At 40.1% G+C, this 25,052-nt stretch overlaps 1 protein-coding gene across 5 annotated transcripts in view; it reads right to left on the bottom strand.

Moving 5' to 3' along the window:
- Nucleotides 1–25,052, bottom strand: part of whrna (whirlin a) — a 150,884-nt gene that overhangs the window by 48,482 nt on the left and 77,350 nt on the right. The gene's annotated exons all lie outside the window — the stretch shown is intronic.

Below are 25,052 nucleotides of genomic sequence, written 5' to 3'. Positions count from 1 at the left end.
GGAGGACTGAGCAAGGCGGTAAGGGCGGACCAGGCAGACACTGACTCATGCACAGGTTCATAGGACAAAGGTCAAAGGTAAGAGAGAGAGGTAATGTAACAGACGGAAGGTTTTTTGTTTTAAATTGTGGCTCTCTCAGGTCGGGCAGATATAACTATTATTACTAATAAATCATTCTCTGCTCATTGACAAATTCAAGACTTTTTAATTTGTAATCGAAGAGGCTTTCTTATGTAATTTCACATTCTATCAAAGGGCTGAGCCTGGAGGCAGCGGTAGAAAAGAGTATAATGATATCCATACTAAACAGCACCTTGGATCGTACCTCCTGTCTCCTATAATGAGCTGATGTATTGGAGCTTTAACCTCGAGATCAACCCTCTGAGGTGTATCAGGGACCCTTGTCTGTGCTGAATGAGGATGAAGCACCATCTCAACCTCAAATTGCTCTTTTCCTACGTACTTGATGTGTACGTCAGCCTCGCTTGAATTTATCTCAGTGGTATCAATAATGATTGACGTATTTTGTACATAGTCTCTCTGATAGAGGCGTGCACGTCTGCAAAATATGGGGACTTTCTATACTTGAATGCTTCGAAGCTTCAAAGCTTCGACCATTGCCATGGTAATCGACCTTCAAATCAGTATTCGAAGGCTTCATTATATAAAAGTATAAATTCCCAAATAGCCCATGAAATGAGGAATAACCCAACAACATTAATATTCATATTCAGCATTGATTATTATTAGTTATTCTCAGACAGATATCGCTGTTTGTTGTGTGTAGAAGTACGTGTGTGTACAGTGGTGCAGCAGCGGCACTGTACTGGGCTCTGAAACGGGGGAGTTGGAGACAGACAGACGGAAGAACTTGTAAGCCTGCTGCGCCGCGCCGCGAAATTTCGAATACCTTCGAAAAGAAAATAATGGCAGTTAGTTCGGTCATCTTAGTGCTTTACACTGACTCTATTAACTTTACCTGTCACCATAACTGTAATGAATTGGTCACAGAGGGCGGGCTCGCCACTCCCCCTTTACAAAACAGCACAGAGTCACTGGTCTTGTAAATGACTTCGTCTGGCATTTGGACTCGATGTAGTGTTTAGCATTTTTTTTTTTTTTTTTTTAAAGTCCTCAAATGTTACTTTGTCTTTTTGTTCTATTCCCACTTTAATCTGGTCAGCCAACCGAACCTCACAATCATTTCTATGTTCTCTGGGAGCAGCAGCCAATGCAAACTGGAGATTAAAGACATTCACATTCTCTTACGGTTCAGTTTCTTGGGTGTTTTCCAACGACCTGAAAGTGACCCAACACCATATCTGTCACTGCTAATTCATTCATTCTCCACATAAACCTCTACCTTTATCAGCTTCTACAGTGACACAATTCATAATAATGTGAAGGGCCGTTTGTTTGCAAATGCAAAGGGACACATAATAAAAATTTTTATTTACAGTTGTAATCAATCTAATCTAATCTAACAAGCGCCATAGCAGTGAAAACACACACTGCCGCAACAGCAAACACTTGTTATTCGTGCTGTCAGGCTGAGCTGAAGCCTCAGGGATCAGAGTCAGATTTTAAGACAGATTTCAAGCTGTTTGTTCCAGTTGTTTGCATTACAAAAAGGTATGAAAAAGAGTCAATAATCTGCTTCCTATGGACTTTATGCAGTGTTTGACAACCATAGAGCTTAGTTTATTGTGAGCTCAGCTCGGTTTATCTCAGTTTCAGTCGGATTTGAGTCAGCTTGAGAGCACACATGGCTTTGAAACGTACACAGCAGACACACGAACACAACACACATTTGTCTTCTTTTGCTCGTATCACTTGATGAGAAACAGCATTCTGACTTCAGAGTGGTCGAGATAAGCATTATGTTATCATATACTTCAAATTTTGAAAAAGGTTTGAGTGTTTTTTTGTGTACAGTAACAGACAGCTGTCTCAAAACTATGTTCAGTGAATGTGCGAGTTGTGTTTTTGTTCAAACTATTTCTAAGCAAATGTGAATGAGTAGTTAGACTTTGTGAATGTTTGGATTTGAATACATAGGGGACATCACTGTGAAGATAAAGGATGATATAAAAACCTCAACAAAAATAAATAATGAACCTGCCCTTTAAGTCGATTTATACGCAAATTAAAAATGCGAATAAAAACATACAGATGGAAACGCACCGTGGCGTATCCTTTCTGTGTGACATCCAGATTATATGTTGGCCTGCACTATTCTATCAGTCCTGTAGTTTGTTAAAGCACTGCTGTGTGTCAGCACCAGTTAATCAAGGCACATTATTTGCACCTGCTGTATTTGGCAAATGAATGGAACTTTGATTCTGACTCCAATAACACGCTGATTAAGTTTTATGACCCTGTGAGCCTTGTTCAAAACCACACTGTTAATTACAGAGGAGCCAGTTAGGGAATGCCAATATGCTGTATTAGTCTCCCTAAGAATATGTTTATTATTGTAATGGTTCATGACGGATCAATCAATATTTCGGGAAAATGAACTCCTTCCCTCACTTATGTTCTCTTTGATAATTTTAGGGACCAACAAAAAAAAATAGTCCGTATCATTCAGCACAAAACACTAACAACCACACCACTGACGTCTTTCCTCCCCTCTCTCTGTTCTCATTATTCTGCTTTTCCATGCTTCCCCTCCTCTCCCTCATTATTCTTCTATTTGAGAGTAGATGGGCCTCGTCCTGAGTCACAAGCAGTTCATTTTTTGTGATCAATCTCTGTGTCACATCAGAGGCGACACCGCAGCGCTGCATTCTGGGCAATTAAAGAACAACCGGTGGAAATGATGTTTACGATTAACGCTCTAATCAATGCTGCGTGTGCAGTGAAATGCCACCTCCCAATTATAAACCCTACATGTCCACAATGATTCTCGCTGCAGCAGAGAACACACACACACCTGATTGTGACTGAGGGTTCCCCAGAACCAGGCAGGAGGTAGTGTGTAGAGAAAAGTTTCTGTGGTTTCATAGTGACTCTACGGACTAATCCATGGAAGTAAGTAGAAGTGAACAAGCTGCCATTACTGTGCTGGCATCTCACTTGACATATGGGAAGGATTTACGAGCGACAGCCACTCTGTTGCACTGGGTGACATCTTCATCACTACGAACGCACACACACTAGTATATTTGGACTCAATCCCACACACACCGTCCTGCTTCTGTAAATACTCACTCACCAAATGGTTAAGTAATGTTTGCAAAAGACTACAGTGCCCAGATGTTTTAGGAACTTAAGGAGCATTATTAAAAAAAATTAAACATTAATGTCCAATTTTTAAAGATATCTTTCAGTAGGAACAGATGGGCGTAGGGCTACAAACAGTGTAGGGAAATTGGAAAAAACTGAGGGAATGACTAACATATTGTTGGTTTGGGGATTTTCATGGAATTTGTTAGGGCTGTCCTCGAGCAAAGAAACCTGAGTCGACTAACACCTATACGATTTTGACGACTGATTGATTTGTTAATTTTACAATTTAATTTAGCCTTGGTCCAAAGCGACGTACATCTGAGAATTCCTACAACAGAAGCAAGGATCTATATAGGAGGGAACAACGCGAGTAAGTGCCAAGTCCGATTGGACACAGGTGCACAGACGCAATGCACAGGGTGTATATAGGTGTTTTTTTGTTGTCATTATCATCATTAACAACATCAACCAAGTCATCAATGTCATCATCATCATGAATATCCTAATCAACCTCAACAACATCCTCATCATCATCATCAATATCATTGTCATCAACATCATCAATAGCATCAATGTCATTAGGTGCAGAGGTGTTCATGAAAGAGCGACAGATCTGTAAAACTGAATTTCTCCAAAAAGAATTACACTACAGCACCACTTTAAATCTTGTGTTTACCAGAGATGTGCTCATAAGTTTCTTGGAAATAAGTCATTCAGCATGAGAAAATGCATAATCGACTAAGAGGGGACAGCCCAAGAATTTGTTGACAATAAGAAAAAAATAGAACAACACCAGAAGATGCATAAACATAAATTCATTTAATTTAAGAAAAGCCTAGATGGCACTTCATTAACTCATTTTCAGATCTCCATAAAATCCAAATGCTTCAACTGACTGAAAGTAAAGAAAATAATTCCAATTTTGAAACTCATTTTGGATTTCATCTGATTACAGAGCAAGAAATCACGGCTTGGAAGTTAGATGATTTTAAATCATTTGCAGCACATTTTAGTCTGAAAACAAATTCCCACAAATACGACCGTTGGCATTCGACACCGCCGCACGAGGCACCCTTCAGCACCGGTAAGAGACACAGCAGGTGTTCCATTAACTACAATGTAAACCCATCCACAGCAACAGTAAACGCACAGGGAAAGTGCTGTGGTGACGTAGTTTAAAAAGCGAAAGAGGCACACCGGGCGGGCTGGAGAGGAGGTGGACGGGTCCAACAAACACAAGGCTTTCATACAGGAGACCACTGTTCATGTCCCGTATGATGCTTTTCACTTTCACTTTACAATCAGCTTATCATTCATTTCCCGTGTTCACAACGTCAAGTCACATTTTCACTGTAAAAACGTAGTCATTTTAAGCCCAACCATGTTGTTCTTTCCTAAACCTAACTATAGTTGTTTTGTTGCCTAATCCTGAGCAAGTGTTTGTGTTTAATTCACGACATTAAGCTCTTTACTGCGAGCAAAAGTGACACCGAGGGGTAAGATATAGCGTCAGTATGTGACGAGGTGGGATGAGAACGTGTCGGAGGCTGTAAGTTACTTTTCAAACTCACGGCACTTTCACATCCATCCTGTCAATGTCGGCCAAAAGTGTTTTATTCTCCAAAATTGTACGCCTTTAACTAATTTCAGACTAATGTTTGAGTAACATTCACATTCACAAAAGCCACAGTAATTCATCAGAGGCGATTACTGAGCAAGATCAGTTCAGCCATCTGCTTTGTAGAGCCAGTAAACCTGAATCTCTCTGCCGCTGCAGTAATGGCAGCATCACCAGAGAGTGCGACACATTAATCAGATGGCAGATTAGTATATAGGCTCTGCAATAATAACACTAATAAACTAACTAACAAACTGGCAGTGAACAGAGCGAGCCAAAAAAACTACAGAACCACTCACTATCAGTCTCCCTCCACCGTGCTAACTTACAAAGAATCCTTAAAAGAAGAAGATCCTCTCCATCTGTAGACAGATTTAAATGCAAATTAAAGTGCATCGCTTGGCAAGTGGTAAGTGATGAATTACATCCCCTGTCTTCTTCTGCTCACGCTAATTGCTCCCCCCCCCAAAAAAAATCTATTCTGGCTCCTTCCTCTGCTCTCTTTTCTTTCTGCTGTTACGAGATGACTTTGTGATCTCCTGCTGGTAAATGAGCAGAGAAACTCCACCACTCAGATGGATATGAGGTACTTTAAAGTTTCAGAATACAGACTGAAACATAAGAGCAGGTCCTATATATTTAAACATCTTACTTCAGTATTGCATAAATCCCAATGTGTCGTTAGCAGTAGAAATGTGGACCCTGATATGTGTTTGAGACACTGCTGCAGATCAGTGATGGAAGACAGAAGAGGTGAGCGGACAGACTATTGCACTCCCTTTGAATTGTCCTACTCGAGCTTTTGATCAGGACTATTGTCAAAGATTCTTCTGACATTATCAGAGCTGTGTGATGAACGGTCTGGGTCAGACAGCTCGGGGCTGAATGGAGGCGGACACACAGAGGGGATAAAGTGGCAGCTCCAGACCCCTGATCCCTAAAGCTACATTAAGAAGATTGAAGCTGATTTATCTGGTCCTTTGGCACTTCTTTCACTCACTTCCTTTTCTCCAGCCAGCTCTCTCTCAGATTTCTGTGTGTGTGTGTGTCCTGTTGGTCAGATTTATCCAGATATGTACAGATTTTATCTGGAATATGGAACAAAATTTAGCGTACGTTTGGATCGTTATTTAGCCTCCTTCACGACAGGCTAGTATGACACATAAGATGCCAGTATCCTCACTCTAGCTTTAAAACTGAGCCCGCTACAACCACCGAAAGATCGATTGCATGAATGCGTTAAAGAAAATAGTGGTGTTAAAATGAATTTGCGTTAACGCGTTATTATCTTTGACAGCTCTAGTGAGAACTTGTGTCTCTGACCAGCTCTGAATGTGGTTCCAGTGACTGTATCTCAATCACATCTGGGAGCTGCTCAATAATCCAAGACACGTCTCTTTCTAGAAAAAGCAAGGCCCTGTGTCTGTAATCTGTGCCTCTCATACCTCAGCTCTCCTGACATTTCCTCCATTGCTTCTCTCCCTCGGCAGAACAGCGGAGAGATTGGATATCGACTGTGTCAAACTGCCAATACTTTTGTCTTCTTAAATGGGCATAACTTGTTATAAATGAGAGTTTGTAGATGAACCGTAGCTTCTTCCAAAATGAAAAGGGAAGGGCACATGGGCTGTGCCAAAGTCCAGACGACACATTATCCTCAGTTTGAGACCTTCACTAGGAATGATTAAACTTTAATTGGACCCATTAGCTGCCTTACCTTTCTTTGTATCACTCATTACAACTTTTTGACAAGTCATTTCTTTTGTTACCATCCTCCCTCGTCTTCCCCTCCTCCTCCTCCTCCTCCTCACCTTCTATATCTTCCTCTCCTTCCGCAACCTTTCCTCCCTCTAATTATATGTCTTCTCCTCTGTCCTCTCCCTGCCCGACTCCCGAGCCCCGCTGCAGCCATCCATCATCAGGGATTCCCCTCAGCCATCAGCCACTTCAGTAACGCTACCTCTAAAACTCCTGAACACTGCTCATGTTGCATGTTGTGTCACGTCACATATGAACATAGCAGACGAAGTTACGGAGGTTCAGTTCATCCTCATGCAGCAGAGTGTAGTAATGATAGACAGAGCTGATATTGTTTTTCCGGTGTGCTGCTTCACGGCCACGATCTCCAGGCTATGATGCTTTATTTAAAAAGGTCAGCACATTCTTCAAACTGACACTCCGGAAAGAAGATAATTGTAACCAAGTCTAGACCTCTGTTTTTGATAACATTTTATTCTTATAGCTTTTATGAATTACTCGTTACTCATGATGTGTAGAGACAAATGAATAGGGCCAGCCACATGTGTCTGCTTGACACTGTTTAAAGGTTACGTCTTTATTAGGACTGTCAATCGATTCAAATATTTAATCGTGATTGATTGTATGATTGTCCATTGTTAATCGCGATTAATCGCAAATTAATCACCTTTTTTGTGTGTTCAAAATGTACCTTAGAGGGAGATTTGTCAATTATTTAATACTGTTATTAACATAGGAGTGGGCAAATATGCCGCTTTATGCAAATGTATGTATATATTTATTATTGGTAATCAATTAACAACACAAGACAATGACAAATAACCCTCACAGGTACTGCATTTAGCATAAAAAATATGCTCAAATCATAACATGGTAAACTGCAACCCAACAGGCAACAACATCTGTCAGTGTGTCAGAGTGCTGACTTGACTATGACTTGCCCCAAACTGCATGTGATTATCATAAAGTGGGCATGTCTGTAAAGGGGAGACTCGTGGGTACCCATAGAACCCATTTTCATTCACATATCTTGAGGTCAGAGGTCAAGGGACACTTTTGAAAATGTCCATGCCAGTTTTTCCTCGCCAGACTGGCGAATGTTTTTTTTTTATTACAATTACATTAATTAATCAGAGCACTCACAATAATCACTCAAAATCAGCAGGGGGAGGTGTGTAGAAACAGCTGTCTGCACCGGTTTGCAGCTCTCTCGCTTTCTCTCTCCCTGACTGACTGTTGTTTCCATTCTGTCTGATAGCTACAATGGGGGGAAAATGGAAATAAAGGATCCCTACGCTCTATGTTTATATAGTGATGAATGTCTTTGGGAAACTTTGCACCGCTGCTGATCTTTCAAAGCAACTTGATCTGCGGAGCAGGAAGAACATCTTAATGATGCAACTCTGACAGCAGTTGATTCGCGGCGCAGCGAGACACGCGCCGAGTGAAATCTGAGTGCATAAGCCTGACTGACTGATCCTGCCTGAGCATACTAATGATCCAACACACATCCAGGATGCATCAAGTAATCCCTCCAGCATACACTGATGTGTTAAACTGCATCGCAGTGGCCCAAAGCACAGATCAGTGTGAAGAGTCTGACCACGTGTATCAGACCAGCAGGAACTCTTTCTGCTGCTTGTGTTATGAAGTAATAACAAAAAGTACATTACATAGGATTCAGGAAGATGTCTCCTCGTGAAAACAAATCCATCATACCAGCTGTGAGAGTCTGCAGAGCTTCTTTAAAAGCATAGCTGATGTTTGGATAACAACTGCTCTTAAACACTGGTGAGCCACTGAAAATGTTTTATGTGACCGACAGTCCCAAAGACTCTCAATGATATATATAAAAGAAGCCGGAAACATAACAGTTATACTTGATAAATGACTCAAACGATTTATAGATCATCAAAGTGTTTGCATTACCTGTTAAGCTGTTCCTGGTGTATTAACCTTTAATGTTGAATGATTCATTTTCCCAGACATGCACTCAGTAGTCAGTAGTCAAGACACATTATGAGCCTCTCCATGTTAGCTGCTCTAGATTTTTGCTCCAAGTGATTCAAATATTGAACAATGTTTCCACTGTCAGAACTGCTCCTAGTGACCAAATATTGTGTGTCTCAGCACTTTGAGGAAGTTAAGTGTGCTGATATGAATGGGTGTATTTTTGGCCAAGTCATGGCGAGGGTTGGTCGGTCAGTCCAGTGTATTGGCGAGGGATTTATCGTGGGGATTGTCAGCCAGCCACCCGGCAAGGCACGCTGACAGAACCCGCTCTAAGGTGAGCTGGCTGGAGCTCTCTCTAGAGACCGGTCTCGTAGACGCACCTGCGTCTGCGCCTGAATTTTAAATTTAGCACCTTTAAAATGAGATAAATTCTGATATTTTTTTAAAGACGTGCAGACACACAGTGATACACCCTGTATCCTTTCTCTTTGCATTGTTCATGGAGACCTGTCAGGCTGCTCTCCCAAAAAGTTTCCTGAAATGAGCACAAAGCCTTAGAGAAATACATTTCCTCACCTCAAAGGATTACAGAGAGGAGACAGGTCTGGAAACAGTGGGTTGACACGAAAATAGAACAGTGAGTGAGGAGGTCTTGGCCTTCAGCTGAAAATTCAGGTTCAACTCCCAACTTGTTCAAACAAGCTCATGACTCCGAATGAAGTCTGTTTTTTTAGCTCATTTTGATTTTATAAGCATGACTAAAAACTTACGAGATCCTCTACCAAAGTCTTAATGAGAGTTTCAGTAGTTTAGACGACACCTAATGAGATCACAGACGAGTATGCTGATTACCTACTCTGACTTGGAATCCTGTTGAACATTTTAAGGGATTCATTTCTTGGATTATTTAAAGCCGGTCAGAACATAATTTTAATTTCTGTTCTTTTTCTATCACTGGCTATTGAAACTGTACACCTTTAGAAAAAACAAACATCCATTATCTGTAACTGCTTATCCTATTCAGGGTTATGGGAGGGCTGGAGCCGATCACAGCTGACATTGGCCGTAGGCAGGGTACACCCTGGACAGGTCGCCAGACTATCACACGGCTAAAAACAAACATTCCCAAGATTATAAAGAATAAAAACAGCTGACAGAACATTTTCCACCAAAGATTATTTCGGTTCATTCGGTGGAAAAGCAGCAACACGTATACAAACAGAACAACAAGGACAAAGCACAGATTATTTAGGGATAAGAAAATTCATGTTTGTGTTAGAGCTACTGTTTTTAGACTCTATTATTCACAGAATAAATTACACAAGATCTGTGAGCTGCTTTCTGGCAGGGCTTGAGGCTCCGGATGATTTACTGCACCCAACTGTTTCTTACCTGTTTACCTGCCAAATTGTTTGTTTGTTCCACTAAAACCCACAGTAATCTTACATCGTCTGTTCACTCTATTTTGCAATAAATAGTTTTAACAAAAGGCGAGTCTGTACGACAAAGGTCCGTTACGATCTGCTGAACAGTGAGCTCAGTGCTGCTGAAAGCTCAGTTTAGTCACACTCACTGCTCAATCTGGCAAAACTATCGTGCTGAGAAACATTTCAAGGTTTCCATCTGTGAGAGCGAGTCGCAACTCAGCGGAGTGATAGCGACTTGTACCACAAATGTGGGTCAATCATAACCAATCAGTTTAATCTCATAAATACGAGCCGTCAGGAAACATCTGTTGAGGTTAATTCAGGCCACGGAAATCAATTTTCTAAATCAGCTATAAGAGATGGAGTTCCATATGGATACACTACTTTCTGTCTCCCATTATATATATTTGTAGTGCTTCCTATACTGTATGTACAGTATATGGGAACTGTGAGTGAACTACATTTCCCATGTGCACTTACATGAAAATGCAGAGGACTCCTGTATTTAATGTAATGATGAGCTCTGAGATTCCCTTCCGTGAAGCGAAAAATTAATTGATTTAACCATGCAATAGCCTCAGAAAGGCTAAACAACAACAACAACAACAACAACAACAACAACAACAACAACAACAACAACAACAACAACAACAACAACAGCATAAGGCTACGGTTTCAAAATAAATCAAAGAATACATTTAGGCTATTAATCAAAGCACTCAAATAAGATTGTGGTACTATCACAGCCCTAGATATATTTTGAGTTTATTAATGATGGCGCCACAAACAGCTGTTTGCAATGGTAGATACAGCTGTTTGCGGTGCTAGAAACAGCTGTTTTGCGGTGCTAGAAACAGCTGTTTGCGGTGCTAAAAACAGCTGTTTACAGTGCTAGAAACAGCTGTATTTGTGGCTCTACATACAGCTGTCTTTGTGGTGCTAGAGACAGTTGTATTTGCGGCGCTAGAAACAGCTGTTTGTGGCGCTCGTAATAGCTGTCTTTGTGGCACTAGAAACAGCTGTTAACAGCACTAGAAACCGCTGTTTGCGGTGCAAGAAACAGCTATTTGTGTCACTAGAAACACCTGTTTACAGTGCTAGAAACAGCTGCTTGTGGCTTTCAGTGCTCTCTCTCTCTCTATTTACAACCACTAAAAAGCAAGCAGTCTGAACCAAACTAAGAAATTGAGTCTCCTTCCCTCTATTTCAGTACTACGGACAACGCCGCACTCTACCTACACCAAACTGCCCATGGTTCAGAAACAACGTTGCTGATAAACAATGCACGTGATAGATAAATGTCAAATTGCATAGCATCAGTCAGTGGGAGTGGGTGAGGGTGAATAATATTGTTTAGCTGGTTTAATATTCAAGTTTTCAAGAAAGAACACATATACAATTCAGGCTTTTATTTATAAAATATATCAGACTCAAAAATGTACCCGAGCTGCGGCCCCCCTGCTTCCGCGATCCATGTTTTTATCATTAAATCATTACCATTGCATTGGACCTAAGTGTGCAGAGCCATCTTTTGTTCATATATGATTTTTTGGGGGGCCTTACCATTTTCATGATCCTACCAGAAGTATTCACTTATGACATTCAGAAAAATATTCATAAAAGTAAAATGAATTCAGTGGATTAAAGAAATATGCATATTGCGGGGAATGAAGCTGCAATGAAAAAGCACTTTAACCGGCAGGCTTGTGTTCTAATTCCAACGAGATGCTCGTGTGCATATTTTAAATAAATGTTTCCTCCAAGATGCCCATAAAAACATGTTTTACCACAGTGCACTGTCCAAAAATACCAAAAACCAGCCACAGAGGAGAGATACGGAATGAAGAAAGCGTTTGTTCCGTCTGTGTTATTGGATATTGCCCCGTGAGAAGTGTTTGTATATTGCTGTTCAGTTGGCAAACGTTAACCATCAGGGCACAGTTACTGAAAGTCACTTCCACAGAAAATGTGCAGTTTGCATTTATAAAATGCAACTCCTCAAAATCCACAGGGCTTTGTATCCATTTGTCTCTGTCCCACTTAGTATGACAGAGCAGTTGCTATGACTTTGTAGTCTGTGCCAACAGATATGATACAATTACTAGCATTTGGCTCAGTGGGGCGATTGATAATGTGGAGAGAGCCCTGCAGGGGCCACATCACAGAGAAACAGATGGACTGTATTCATGCTTGCTCCCTTAGCCTGACTCCTAATGTGACAGAACATCCCAGGGTGTATTCATATCACTCAGAGAAGGTGTGTGTGTGTGTGTGCATAGTTGAGATCATATAAAGGAACAAGAGGTTTAATAGAAAATTTTATTTTTATCAACATAACAATACAACTTTCATATTCAAAGAGTCTATAAAATGCTCACTGTCAATGATTGTAATTTTGCCTTTCATGAGCTTCTGGCAACTAACAATGCCATTGAAGGTCGATTATAGCGGCCCAACCCTCCTCTTTATGACTTCTCCCTGGGTATAAGAAGCTCTCACTTCCTGCATTGAAACAAAACTTTACCACTGATCATAATCCAGACAGCGATTATATTTCCTCCTAAACATATTTGTCAGTGCAAATTACTGGTATAGACCTTTTCATTGTCATTCTGTTGCTAGGGCAACAGCTTTGGTCCAAGTTTACTTCTTGTCAGCTACTGTCATTAACAAACACTGCAACAGGAAATACAAAGGGGCCCATTTATAATGGTCCTGTTGTCAAGATTGAAAAGGTCTCTATCCCTTTTTTTAGAAGAAAATTTGGGCCTCATGTAGCAACAGTCTCCTAAGTTTCTCTTATATTTTCTGTTAAGAGAAAAAAAATAAGAGAGCACCAAATGTTCTTCCCGATGTACCATCTAAATCTGCTCTTAGCATAGGTAACACCCCAAAACACTATACTGTATAAGGGCAGGTGTTAGCATAGGTAACACACATGAACACTATATAAGGGTGGGTATTAGCATAGATTACACCCCCTAAACACTATATGAGGTCAGGTATTGAGTCGTGTGCAACTACCAGTACTACTCCGCAGTAATGAAATTGAGGTACTATTAAATAAACTTAAACAAAGCAAATGTGATTTTCCAGAGTGTCAGTACTGGCGTTAGAGGAAAATCAAAAAGCATCTAAGAGCAGTATGTAAGCTGTTCAAAGGCTCAACACACGCAATATCATCCAAGGCCTTTATAGTCTGGATTTGGATCAATGGACCAATAGTAATTATTCTATAAACCAGTCGTTATAATTACTTGAAAACATATAATAATCTAAATTTGATTATATGATATTCATGTTTTTTTTATGTTCCTCATTTTAAACTTATCTTTCCCTGTGTTGGACAAACAATTTGTGGACTATGAAAACAAAGATGTTTGTTTTTTTTCTTATCTTGGTAAGAGTGCTCTCGACCACTCGTAAAATGTTCTCTTACCTAAGAGAAGAGCACAAATATGAAAGCATTGGTGAATCCCAGAAATCAATGGGAATTAAAATAAGAACAAATCAATTGCCCATTGTTTGAAGCACAGAAATGAGTCTACTTGTGGAGAAAGACAATAGTGGGTGGTGAGAATGATTGATGACGAGGCCAACAGTGAGCTAAGCAACATTTTACACTAACATTTTAAGAGAGATTTAGAACTGTGTCTCTTTAAACACCTAGTGTGTGGTGATAAATTGTAAGCCTATAGTGCTCAAAAAAAAAGGGTGAACTTCTGTGTTATTAGAGTCCAACAATACTGTTTGATGACCTAGTAAATTTACAGTGAACCCATGCCCATCATGTGTCTCATGATGACCCTGATGATGACCACAAGCCGAAACGAAAGTGTTGCTGCAGTTTTGACCTCTTTCAACCCATGTCCATCAAGCATACATTGTGAACACTGTGAAGTTGAAACCTGGGTTAAAAAGTTAAATCACTTTTATATGGGGCGGTCATTTGTCTCTTTCTTTATTCTCCTATTTTTAGTAGTATTCTTTCAGTTTTTGTTTCTTTATTTGTAAAAATTATGAAACATAATTGAACAAAATCCCACTGCAAAGAAGCTGCCCCATTGGGCTAAACATATTTATTGTAAGTACAAACAAACATTTAATAAATGAAAGAGAGAAAAAAGAAAAAAGAAAAAGCAGAGTGGGCGAACCGGCATGGTTTTTATGTGAAGAGCAGCAGTTGTTATTTACTCCACAGTGTTCCCTGGAGATTTGGGAAAATGAGGAAGCCCAGGTGCCTGTCAACAGGCCAGACTTTGATCAATGGGCCTCTGGGTAGCAATCACACTTTTCAGTTGTCTGTGTGGTCCTCAGTTGGTGCATTCGAATTTGAATCTCATGTTTATTAAACCCAGAAACAAGGAACTGCTTTCTCTTTTTCTTCCAGCACAGCAGGGTTGTTCTACTGGTGTGGGCACAGTCACATATCTATAATAAGTAGAAATAAATGGCTTGCTTTGCTTTTAAAGTACTTTCCAGCTGTGCAGCCAGAAATAGTCTAATGTGGAGCCCATTTCCATTTCACAGAGCAGAAACATGGAAGTAGAGTTTCTACTGTATACGTGTACCTGCAGCCTGAATGTACTACTTGTGGGGATCAGCATGCTTTTGTGGAGTGAATATCAGTTTATAAACTCACAAGTATACAATCACAAGGACATTGCAAGAAAATGCCTGCTGAGTTGTTTTACATTATTTTCAGCTAATGTCAGCTAGTTGCTAATGGCTGTCCTTGGAGCACAAACAGGTGGGGATCGGTGCTCAGCAGTTTTGTTCTCTTTACTATGGATTCTTTATTCTTTACAAAGCTGTTACCGCAATGTATATATTCAACGTATCCTCATACAACGGTTTGTATGATATCTATCCTCCTTTTTCGTTCATTTTCCTACGAATGTCCAGCAACACGTGTCAATTTAGGCTCGTTACATGCATACAGGCTTTTCAAAATAAACTTCTGTGTTCACAGGAAACTTTTAGGTTAAGGATATAAAGTTACTTAGTTAGACTTAAGAAACGATTGACTTAGTTAGGTTTAGGCAACAAAACTACTTAGTTATGTTGAGGAAAAGTCATGGTTTGGGGTGTAACTGAAGTACGTAACTTACGTGACAAATCAATCAACGTTGACTTCTGGTTTCACATGAGACACGAAAGTCGGACCCCAATCTCTTCCCTACGCAGCGTTGGGCGCTATTTATATTTCCTGGTTCACGAATATGTTAATTACACACAAATTGATTTTGTGGGATATATACGAATTATAGTGCATTACTAATGTTGCTAACGTTAATCAACATGATGCCTGTCAATCACATTCAGTCTCGTGTGTCGCCTCACTGTTTTGACCGATGCTCACTCATGTCTATTTAGTGCGAGTACAAGCTCGAGCAACAGGATGCTGACTGTCGTTGACTTAACGCCCACAAGTGTCACTGCTAATGAGCAATTTCTGATTCTTACATCTAGCCCCTTTAATTAAAGATGATGACAAATCAGGAAGCTTTCCCTGGAATGTAATGATTGTACCCAACAAAGTAAAGCTTGCACATAAAAGATTTGGATTTTGGAAGTCCACACCAACTTTGGGACTACTCATACGTGCAGCAAATGACTAAAGGCAATGTGACAAATAAAATGGGTGCAATTCTGTTTTATACTGAATAATAATTTATAAAGTCTGTTTGGGTTTAACCGTACTTATCTTAACCCTCAATTAAACTGACATAAAAAAAATTACTCATGGTAAGAAAGCCTAAAACGCCTCGGGTAATACTTAAACTCTCAATGTTTGTACACTGTCTGTATGTTTTACACTGATGCTGCTGTTTGTTCTCCTGGATTTAATATTTCTGTCTATGTCTGTTAAATCCTGTTTTGATGTTTCCTTCAGCAGCAGCAGCACCGAGTTGGGAAAAGTTCCCCTCAAGGGACAGGAGATCCCTTTCCCTCTACTACTTTGGCTATGTTCCTTTAGCCTAAACCATCCTTCTCAGCTTTTTGACATGTGATTTCTAACAAATACAATTTTTTTCCTCTTCAGCATAATGTCAACACATTTTTCCTTTTGTTTCCTCTTCTACTCATTTACTGTATAAACAAATTATGTATGTAATCCCTTTATCAGCTACAACATTACAAAGAACGTGCATTATCATTATTCTGCAATCACAGCAAACAACACAGCAAAGAGATGCTGAATCTGCGAAGGTCACTGCTCCAGTTGTCGCTGTTTTTTAAACCAATTATTAATACTTAGTTAAAGTAAACACCTGCCATATGGTAAACTAACACTGTGATCAATGTGTAGTGTGGTCGTATGCAACTGTTGTCGAATCAGAAATCGAAAAACACAGGACGTGGTGTTAAAATCTCTCCCAATAGGTGGTGAGCACTTCCACGAAATTCACCTTGTTGTTTAGAGTGGTTGACAATTGACAGGTGGGGGTTCTCAGAGTTTGTGGGAGGGTTGCCTGGGTTGTGACATTTCAGGACAATTGGGCACAGGACACATCATCAGTAGTGTACCCTTGTATAATCAGATGTTTTTGGCCTTTCAACACAAGGCCTTTCCTAGTTGTTTAACATCATGTTACTTTTCATTTGATCCCTGTCATTTTAAGACTGGATTACCTACTACTCACTACTACTTTTGGTGGGAGCTCAGAAATACAGCTCTGATAAACGTCCTCATTGAAAAGAGTGGATGGCCCCTAGATTCACCAGAAATGATCCGGGGACGAGTCATGTCGCAGACACTCAATGTCATTTATGGAGAAATGCTCTTTTAAAGATTACTTTAATGGTATTTCTGCTTTATTGGAATGCTCACAGTGAAAAGAGGCGGAAAAGATGGGCGAGAGGAAATGTATCAAAGCAACAAAAGGATCCAGGTCAATTTCAAACCTATTATGGCAGAGCCACCCCGACGGCCCAGAAGTTGCTATTTTAGATTCTATTTTCTACCCTTTTATCTTTTTTTCTATGAACTGGAAGTAAAGTGAATCGAACAGAATTTTCTCCTGACCCTTTCAGTGGCTTAACATGCCAGCTGTGTTTGGAAAAGATTTTCGACAGAGTAAAAGAGAAGTGAACAACTCTCTTTAACATCAAAAGTTGGTCAGCATCAGATATGATCAAAGATCATTCTTCAGTCTCTTTTTATTAGCTGAACAAGTCTAAAGTTTGTTTTGAATCCTTAAGTAGTATTAATCGATGTTTGTCTTGATTTTGTCGGTTAAAACTGCTGCAACATCTAACACTTAGTATCATTAAGGCTTTCTCAGCAAAACTTTCTACATTTTTGGGGTTAGTATATTGCATAATTGTCAGTGAGATAGTGGAGAGGCTGAACCGTAACGGCCACCCTCCAGTTCCCCCCGAACCTTAAGGGTTAGCTCTGTCAGCACTTGTTGCCGTTGTTAGCGCTGTGAGCACTGTTAGCTGCTAGACATTGGCTAAGACATCTCCATTTTAAGAGGCATGTGCGGGCAGGAAATCCCGGTTGTATGTAGTACTTCGGTGTATATGTCGGTCTGTGGACAGATTTTGTCACCGCAATATACATATACTGTATATACTATATATATATATATATATATATATATCAGCGGAGGTGTTGAGATTTTCAGGTCACACAAGGACTGAGTTTATACACTGTCAGCAACTAGAACACTGTTAATATGCATTATGTATATTTCTTCATTGTCTAGATGGCTAAAGCTTTGTATTCCTGTTAGAGAGAAACACACACACGCACACACACCTAAACCTTGTTGCCAGCCAAGTGCCTTTTTTGTCCTGATTTGTTTTGTGCTCTTTCAGCAGGATTGCTTTATCATCAGAGAGGATGGAATATCACCTCTGTGCAAATTGGAAATACTTGGCCTTAATCCATCTACGTGTTTTGGCACTCTCTTTATTCAGTTTGATCCATATGTATACACCGTTTATGTGTGTGTGTTTGGATTTGAGCAAAAGAGAGAAAAGGAGGCTAACACGTTCATTCTAACTTGCAGACTTCAGCTAAATCTTCTTAAATATAAGTTCACCAAACGCTTGGTTAACTTACAACGTTAGGAAGAAGAAGCGTTTAAATACATCTAACGGAAATTAAATAGTGTCCAGTTGCCTCTCTGGTTACCTTCATGTGTTGACATCACAGTAGGCATGACCTTTTCCCCTCAGCTTTAATTAAATTCAACTGAACCAGGCAGATGTCAACAGAAGGGCACTGGGCAAAACTGACCTTTCTCCTCTGTTAGATTGCAGCTTGTGGGCTGAGGTGCTATATGGGGGATTTTAGAGACTCGGAAAAGTCTTTCCTAGAGTCACCCAAACTTATACACATATATTGCAAAGCATTTACACACACTTGCATGTAGACCTTAGTTTCGTCATTTTTTCAATTGCTTTTATCAACGTCCCCTCTTGCTGCAGAGCCACACTTGCCAAAAATTTAACAACAAAGGTTGTTTTACGAGGCTTCGAGTCAAAACAGGAGGCGGCAGGAGAGCAAAGCAATGTGGTAACATTTATTCTGCCCGCTGTTCATTTTCTCTAACACTGAAGGGTGAGGAAGTAACATCTTGGTGGTGTGATGATTATAGAACCCTGGGAGCGATATAAGTCATCCATCATAGTCATACTAGCCAGATAAAAAAAAAAAAAAAACAGCATACAGACACACACAATGAAGACAGTCTGCTGCCGGGTAAGGAGCTGAAGCGTAAGCACCACCGTCGTGGGCAGTGATGAGGTAGCGTCTTCTCCTGCTGAGCACTGACAATCAGAGACGTCTTTAGCTCGCATGAGTCTGTGCCCTGAGGATGTTTATGACACTATTTAGGATGCACAATGGATCCCTGTGCGTGAGCACATAAAGGGCACTTAAATTCAGAGTCAGCTGCAGGGCTCTTTTGTGATTAAAAAAAAAAAGTTAAGTTGGAATAGGAAAAAAAAAAAAAAGGTCTGTACTAAAGGTGACCAGCTCACATTTATTGATCATCTGATAATTATGAATATCCTGGTCCTGGTTCACCTTGATCCTGTTGATAATTCAAAAGTGGGCCTCTTTCCCACCGACTGAATTAGTAATAGTCAGTAATATTTTTCATAAACACGGTATAGAAATTGCCAAAAGTATGCATGTATGTATCATTTCCAATATGACTTTAATATTAATATTCATACGGTAACTTGTGATTTTGATCTGTTGAACGTTCCTTTGAAGCTACTCAACAGTGAGTTTAAGATATTTTTCTCATATGATATCAGTATCATATTATATTGACTGTCCGCCTGTGTGTCCTGCGTCTCTCCAGATAACAGCGAAGGGATTTGTATGCCAGTCACAGGTGCTGCTGCAGTCTGCAGCAGCCACAGCTGAACAGAGTGGGCAGAATATTCAGAAAACACCCACATCAGGATCACCACCCCCAGCTGGGCGTTACTGGCCTTTACTACTCGTTAACCAGGCAAGAAACAAGAGGCCATGCAAAGCAATAACCCACACGACCAAACACAAACATCAACATCACTTCAGTAACCAAGGAGAGTGCACACCACAAGTCTGAATTTACCAATAAACAAATTTTGCAATAAAATATAGAATCCTCACTGTCAACAATTCGACTACAGTATGAATAATATCAGCAGTGCCGTCTTTGCCCGTTAAGATTAGCAGTTTGCAGTCACAACCCCACCACAGTAAAGTAGTTTCTCCATTACTTTCACTCTCGTAAACGTGTGTGTTTCTCAATGATGCCTGGTTACACTCCAAGACAAAGGGCCCTATTTAAACAATCTATAGCGCATGATCTAAAGTGCATGGTGCAAGTGCATTTAGGGAGTGTCCAACTCCCCTTTTGCTAGTTAAGCGGCCCATAATCTGGGCGCAAAGTAAGGCGCAAGGGGTTGTATTTAGTGTCCTAATTAATCGTAGGTGTGTTTTTAGGCATAACAGGAATTAAACTAATCAGACTGTCATCTCCCATTCCCTTTAAAAGACAGGTGTGCCTGCACATTGTCGCATTGCTATTAAAAGAGGGGGATTGAGCAATTTGGAGTAGCAAGTGTTTTTTTTTCTGGGGAAACAGATCTGCTCCTTCGAGCCATTTAGTTGGATCATTTGTGAAGTCTTTTATAAGATATGGACAATAATCTACTCCGATTCTGTCTAATTTGAAACTATGCCCCCAACTATGACACGACGCCAACTGTATGTATGGTGTTGCATACTCGTTAGATGTTAAGACCACGCTTGGAATGAAAGGTTTTACTAGGGTTAAAGACAAAGTTAACAGCAGCTTACATGCTCATGCACAAACTGTACAGCTACATGCCTGCAGGGGCTGCAGAATCCGACATAGCCAGTCCTCCCACTCATCAAGCTCAGTTACAAAAGTTCAGGAGGTCTTTATACTTGGAAAGAAATGTTTTAATTTTTGTTTTTTTTTACAATCAACGGAGATATTGAGATTTTCAGGTCAGACAAGGACTGAATGTATACACTGTCAGCAACTAGAACACTGTTAAAATGCATTATGTATGTTTGTTCATTGTCTAGATAGCTAAAGCTTTGTATTCTCAGTAGAGAGAGAAACACACACACAGGATTTTTTCTCTCTCGCTCTTTCATTTTAGTTTTCAACTTCTTTCAAAGTGTATACTTTTCTTTCTCCTATTGATCCCTCGAGACAAAATGCTTTCCACTGTGTGATGAGGGTTCAGGCTCAACCAGGTTTTGGTGCTGCAGCATTGAGGAAGTTAAAGTTAAAGACAGCATTTAACAGGCATGACTAGGTAGAGCTCATTCTGCACACACACACACACTGTAAGATGATCAATATGGATCACCCTGTTGCACACAATGTGATGTCCTTTCAGGCGAGGATGTGTATAATGTGAGAGCAGCGGTGCAGCTTGCCTCCCTGCTGAGAGTTGAACCCTGGTCTCTGGAGACGGCAGGAGGCTCATCATCCAAATGTTAACAGTGCTGCCAATTGCCAGCGCAAATATGGAAACACTGAGAACAAGGCATGAATAAATCAACACTAACATACTTTTAATGTAGTTTATATTATATAACACAGCTTGGTAAACCGTTGTATTTGCTCTCCAGATTCCACATAAACTATCTCAATAACAAGGCAAACTGTCTGTCAAGACTGAAACTTAAATGCATGCCTTTACATCTACTTTTTACTTTATATTATAGAAAAATAACAAAAAAAGTTATGCAGACTCCAACTTAAAGGTCTTATTGATAACATTTTTATTTAGACGAATACTTTAAAAATAATACGTCTACAGTGCTTTTAGAAAGGTGCCAAATAAAAGTATGGCTTTTCCTAAAAAAGATTATTATGATTGTGAGTTAAGCGTTTAAAAAATTTTGACGGGTCCAAAATGAATGTTTTGTTTATCTCTGTGAAAGATACCTGACGTTTGGGTCCCACTTCTAATATGGCTTGTGAGCAAATAGTATAACGACGTAGGTATCACGTGGTATCTGTGTCGTCAGCAATCAAGTTTCCACTTAGTGTGTAAAAAACGGATAAACGGCTGAGTTGCGTCCAGTTACCTAACATTATAGTTCCCTAAAACAATCTATAACAAAGATGTGCATCAGAGAAGATTAAGAAGTGGGTGGCCGACTGAAAAATAAGTAAGTATACGCCGTATACCTGCACTACACCACTGCTTAGATTACAAGCTAAATGTTACCTAAAACTAGATTGCTATAAGCTATTACCATAGATCACGTTACATGAATCTTGAAACTCCACCGCACAAAGTAACCTTAATCTATAACTAATGTAGAGCTACATGTTGCAAAATGATTTCATTATTCTACCACAAAAGATTCATCACTTGACTTGACCGAGTCTCACTCCACTCGACCGTAAAATATGCAGGTTGTGCAACAAACTGGCAACCACTTGTTGTGAAGTGACTGCAATTGAATGGGGGAGGAATCTGCGACATCTAGTGGCTGAATGTTGTTAATATTATCAATAGAACCTTTGTCATATTTCCACTTGCACACAATTATTTATTATTTACACATAGAATATAAAATAACAAAACACAACCAATCCCCACATGCACACCAGACAAACATCTACGATAAGGCCAAAGTGTGAATCAATAATTTGATTGGCTGCCAACAACAAACTTACAGAGAATACAAACACTTCCATTTGGTGCAAATTACAGAGAAAAAAGAAAAAGAAGCTAGGGAACATCTTGGGATGGGATCACACGAGCCATGACACCAAATCGGACCTGGGGAGTTAAGCTACTGCTAGTACCTTAATTTTGATCTCAACTGGGGATTACGTAGATATGATGTTATCTAAATCTCCAGTGGATCCAGAGTGCATCACCTCAGTGTTCCTTCTAAAAGGAAATACAGATTCATTCATTTTGGTTGAGAGGCCTGATGTCCTCATGAATTGCCAGTAATGCTCTTCACCTTCAAAGATGCAGAAAAAGAACATCTTCAACAAAGTGTTTTTGATTAAATGAAGGCTTTTTCATACCAATTTCAAATCTTCATCATCGTGCAACAATATGTTATTTTTACATTTTTGGGGGGAATCATAATTATATTAATTTACATAGCTAGGATACCTGTCGTGGAACAGATTAGATTCAAATCCACTGAACATTAATTCCAGTGTATTTTCTAAATATCCTGAAGGCCATTGTTTACAGGGCACATATTCTAATGATCCCGCCTTGGGCACTAACAATGCCAGGAACACCACGCTGCTGGTGTCAACGGGCAGGGTTATATAGAATAATTAGCTCCTTGGAGATATGATATATTCTACTGGCATGTTACTGACACATTTTAATGACCAGCTCAGAGTTTTAAATACCACGACCTTCAGTTTAGTATTTGTGCGTCTCACCTGTTTCCTGCCTACCTGAGTGTGCTCATGCACACACAATGCAAACTGTGTCTGTGCCTGCATGCAGTGGATCTAAAACTTTTTCTATCATTCCCCCCTTTGTAGGAAGAAATATTTTCAGTGGGATAGGGGCATTTTTATAAAACGGTCACTATATCCTGACAGTAGTGCATGAGACAGGTAATGTGAAAAAAAACATATGCCTCGGTGTCCTCCGGTGCTCCTAATGGCATCTGCAGGATTTCACAGACCGGAGGAAAACAACCAATCAGAGCCGAGCTGGAGCCTGCTGTCTATAAGCAGCTGTCAATCACTCGCGAACTCCAATCAAAAGATCAAACTAGGCAGCGCTGATCAAATATGAATCAATATTCTGTTACTGTAATGCCTATTAAGATGTAAAATTAGAAAGTTTGTGACCTGGTAGCCATGTTGAGATCTGTTGAGGAAATACCAAGCACCGCCCACCAGCCGGAGCACACTTTCTCATTTTACAGCTAAACAGTACACTACAAGATGTTTCTGAAAGCTTTTGAGGAGAGATGTAGGCATTACAGTAACAGAATATTGATTCATATTTGATCAGCGCTGCCTAGTTTGACAGTTTGATCATAGTGAGTTAGTGATTGGCAGCTGTTTCTTTTGAATGAACAGCCAATAGGAACGATCTCTCTGAAATGACCTGTGATTGGCCAAAGTCTCCCGTCAAGGGCTAGATTTTCTAAAGCCTGAAAACAGAGCCATGAGGAGGTGCAAAAGTCTAGTTTTCTCTCAGAACACTTGAATTACAATATGCTGAAAGGTTATTATGGAATTTTTGCCCAGTGATGCCAAAAATATTCAGCCTACCCCCGCTTTGACCCCTGGTCTCAAACCGTCAGCTGCCAGAGTTTTCAGATATAAAATACACACTGGTCTCCCATCATCTCCCACCGCCTTCAATAAATATTTATGTAATTTATGGTGCTGTTGGATTGCAGCTAGACCGCCCCGTTACAGGTGCATGCTGGGAGAGAAAACAGTTTTTAACTGCAGAATATTTCCTTCGATAAAAACACGTAGTGAATTTTGGAAATAATTAGGATCTCTCTTTTTTCAATAAATTTGGACTTTTGGACTTTTGGACTGAGGCAATTACAGAGTAAGACTCGCTCGCTCAGTGTGTGTTTGAGAGAGAGGAGGGAGGGGAAGGTGGAAGCTAGGCTAATGTTTCTGTAAGTTTAATAATAATTAGAATGTCAACGTTATGAATGAGGCTTCGAACTACTTGGTGCATCCCGACTTTGTCATATTTTCTTTTGATTACCGTCAGATGGGCACGTTGTCTTGTTTGTCTCCGAACCGAATCGTCTGTTTTTCTTTTTGTCCCTGTCAAATATCTGTCCATTCTGTAAACCTACAGACAACCCGTCTGAATGAACACCATTGCTACCTTGGATGTATAAAGAGTCGATCTGTTTACTGTTCCGCCGTGAAAAAGATTCCGACGTCAAAACATTAATTGCGCGTCACATTTCCCCCCCGTCATGCTCGCCCAACCTGTCATACCTCTGCGTCCCACAGAACCACTGGCCTGAATGTGTGAGATGGTTTATGGCTGTGCTCTCTCTCCTTCTCTTTCTCTTTCTCAACCTCCCCCTCACTCTGTCGAGACGGCTACTGGAGCATCACTTGAAATCAATAAAAGGGGTGATACACATCGCAACAGGCAGGAACATTTGCTTTATTTAGATCTTCTTAAACAGGAACCCTGGACCCAAGTATGAATGTTTGCACTGGAAGCTCTACTGCCTTGTATTCATTCCAGTATTTCCAAATGATGAAATTCCCCTCCTAAGCTGCCAGGCATCAAACTAGAGAAAAAAAAGGGAGGAAATTGGGGCACAAAAAAAGAGAAGCTATTTGAGCTTTGAAAACTCAGCCTCAACAGTTTCCAAAACACATTCCTTAAAATGCACATCACAGCACAGCACTAAGTAGTTCATACACATGAAATAAAGAAAAGAACTTGAGGGCGGAAAAGCAGAAACATAAAAAAAAGCAAGAAAAGTGCATGTCATATCACAGGATATGAAAGCCTTTTCTACCTCCTGTCTTTTCATGCCTCTCTTTTTAATAAGAAGCCTTTCTAGCTGCTAACAA

The sequence above is a fragment of the Sebastes umbrosus genome, chromosome 19 (assembly GCF_015220745.1).
Source record: "Sebastes umbrosus isolate fSebUmb1 chromosome 19, fSebUmb1.pri, whole genome shotgun sequence".
In the NCBI taxonomy this organism is placed as follows: domain Eukaryota; kingdom Metazoa; phylum Chordata; class Actinopteri; order Perciformes; family Sebastidae; genus Sebastes; species Sebastes umbrosus.
The sequence above is the reverse complement of the archived record's forward strand: the minus strand, read 5'-3'. Positions and strand labels throughout refer to the sequence as shown.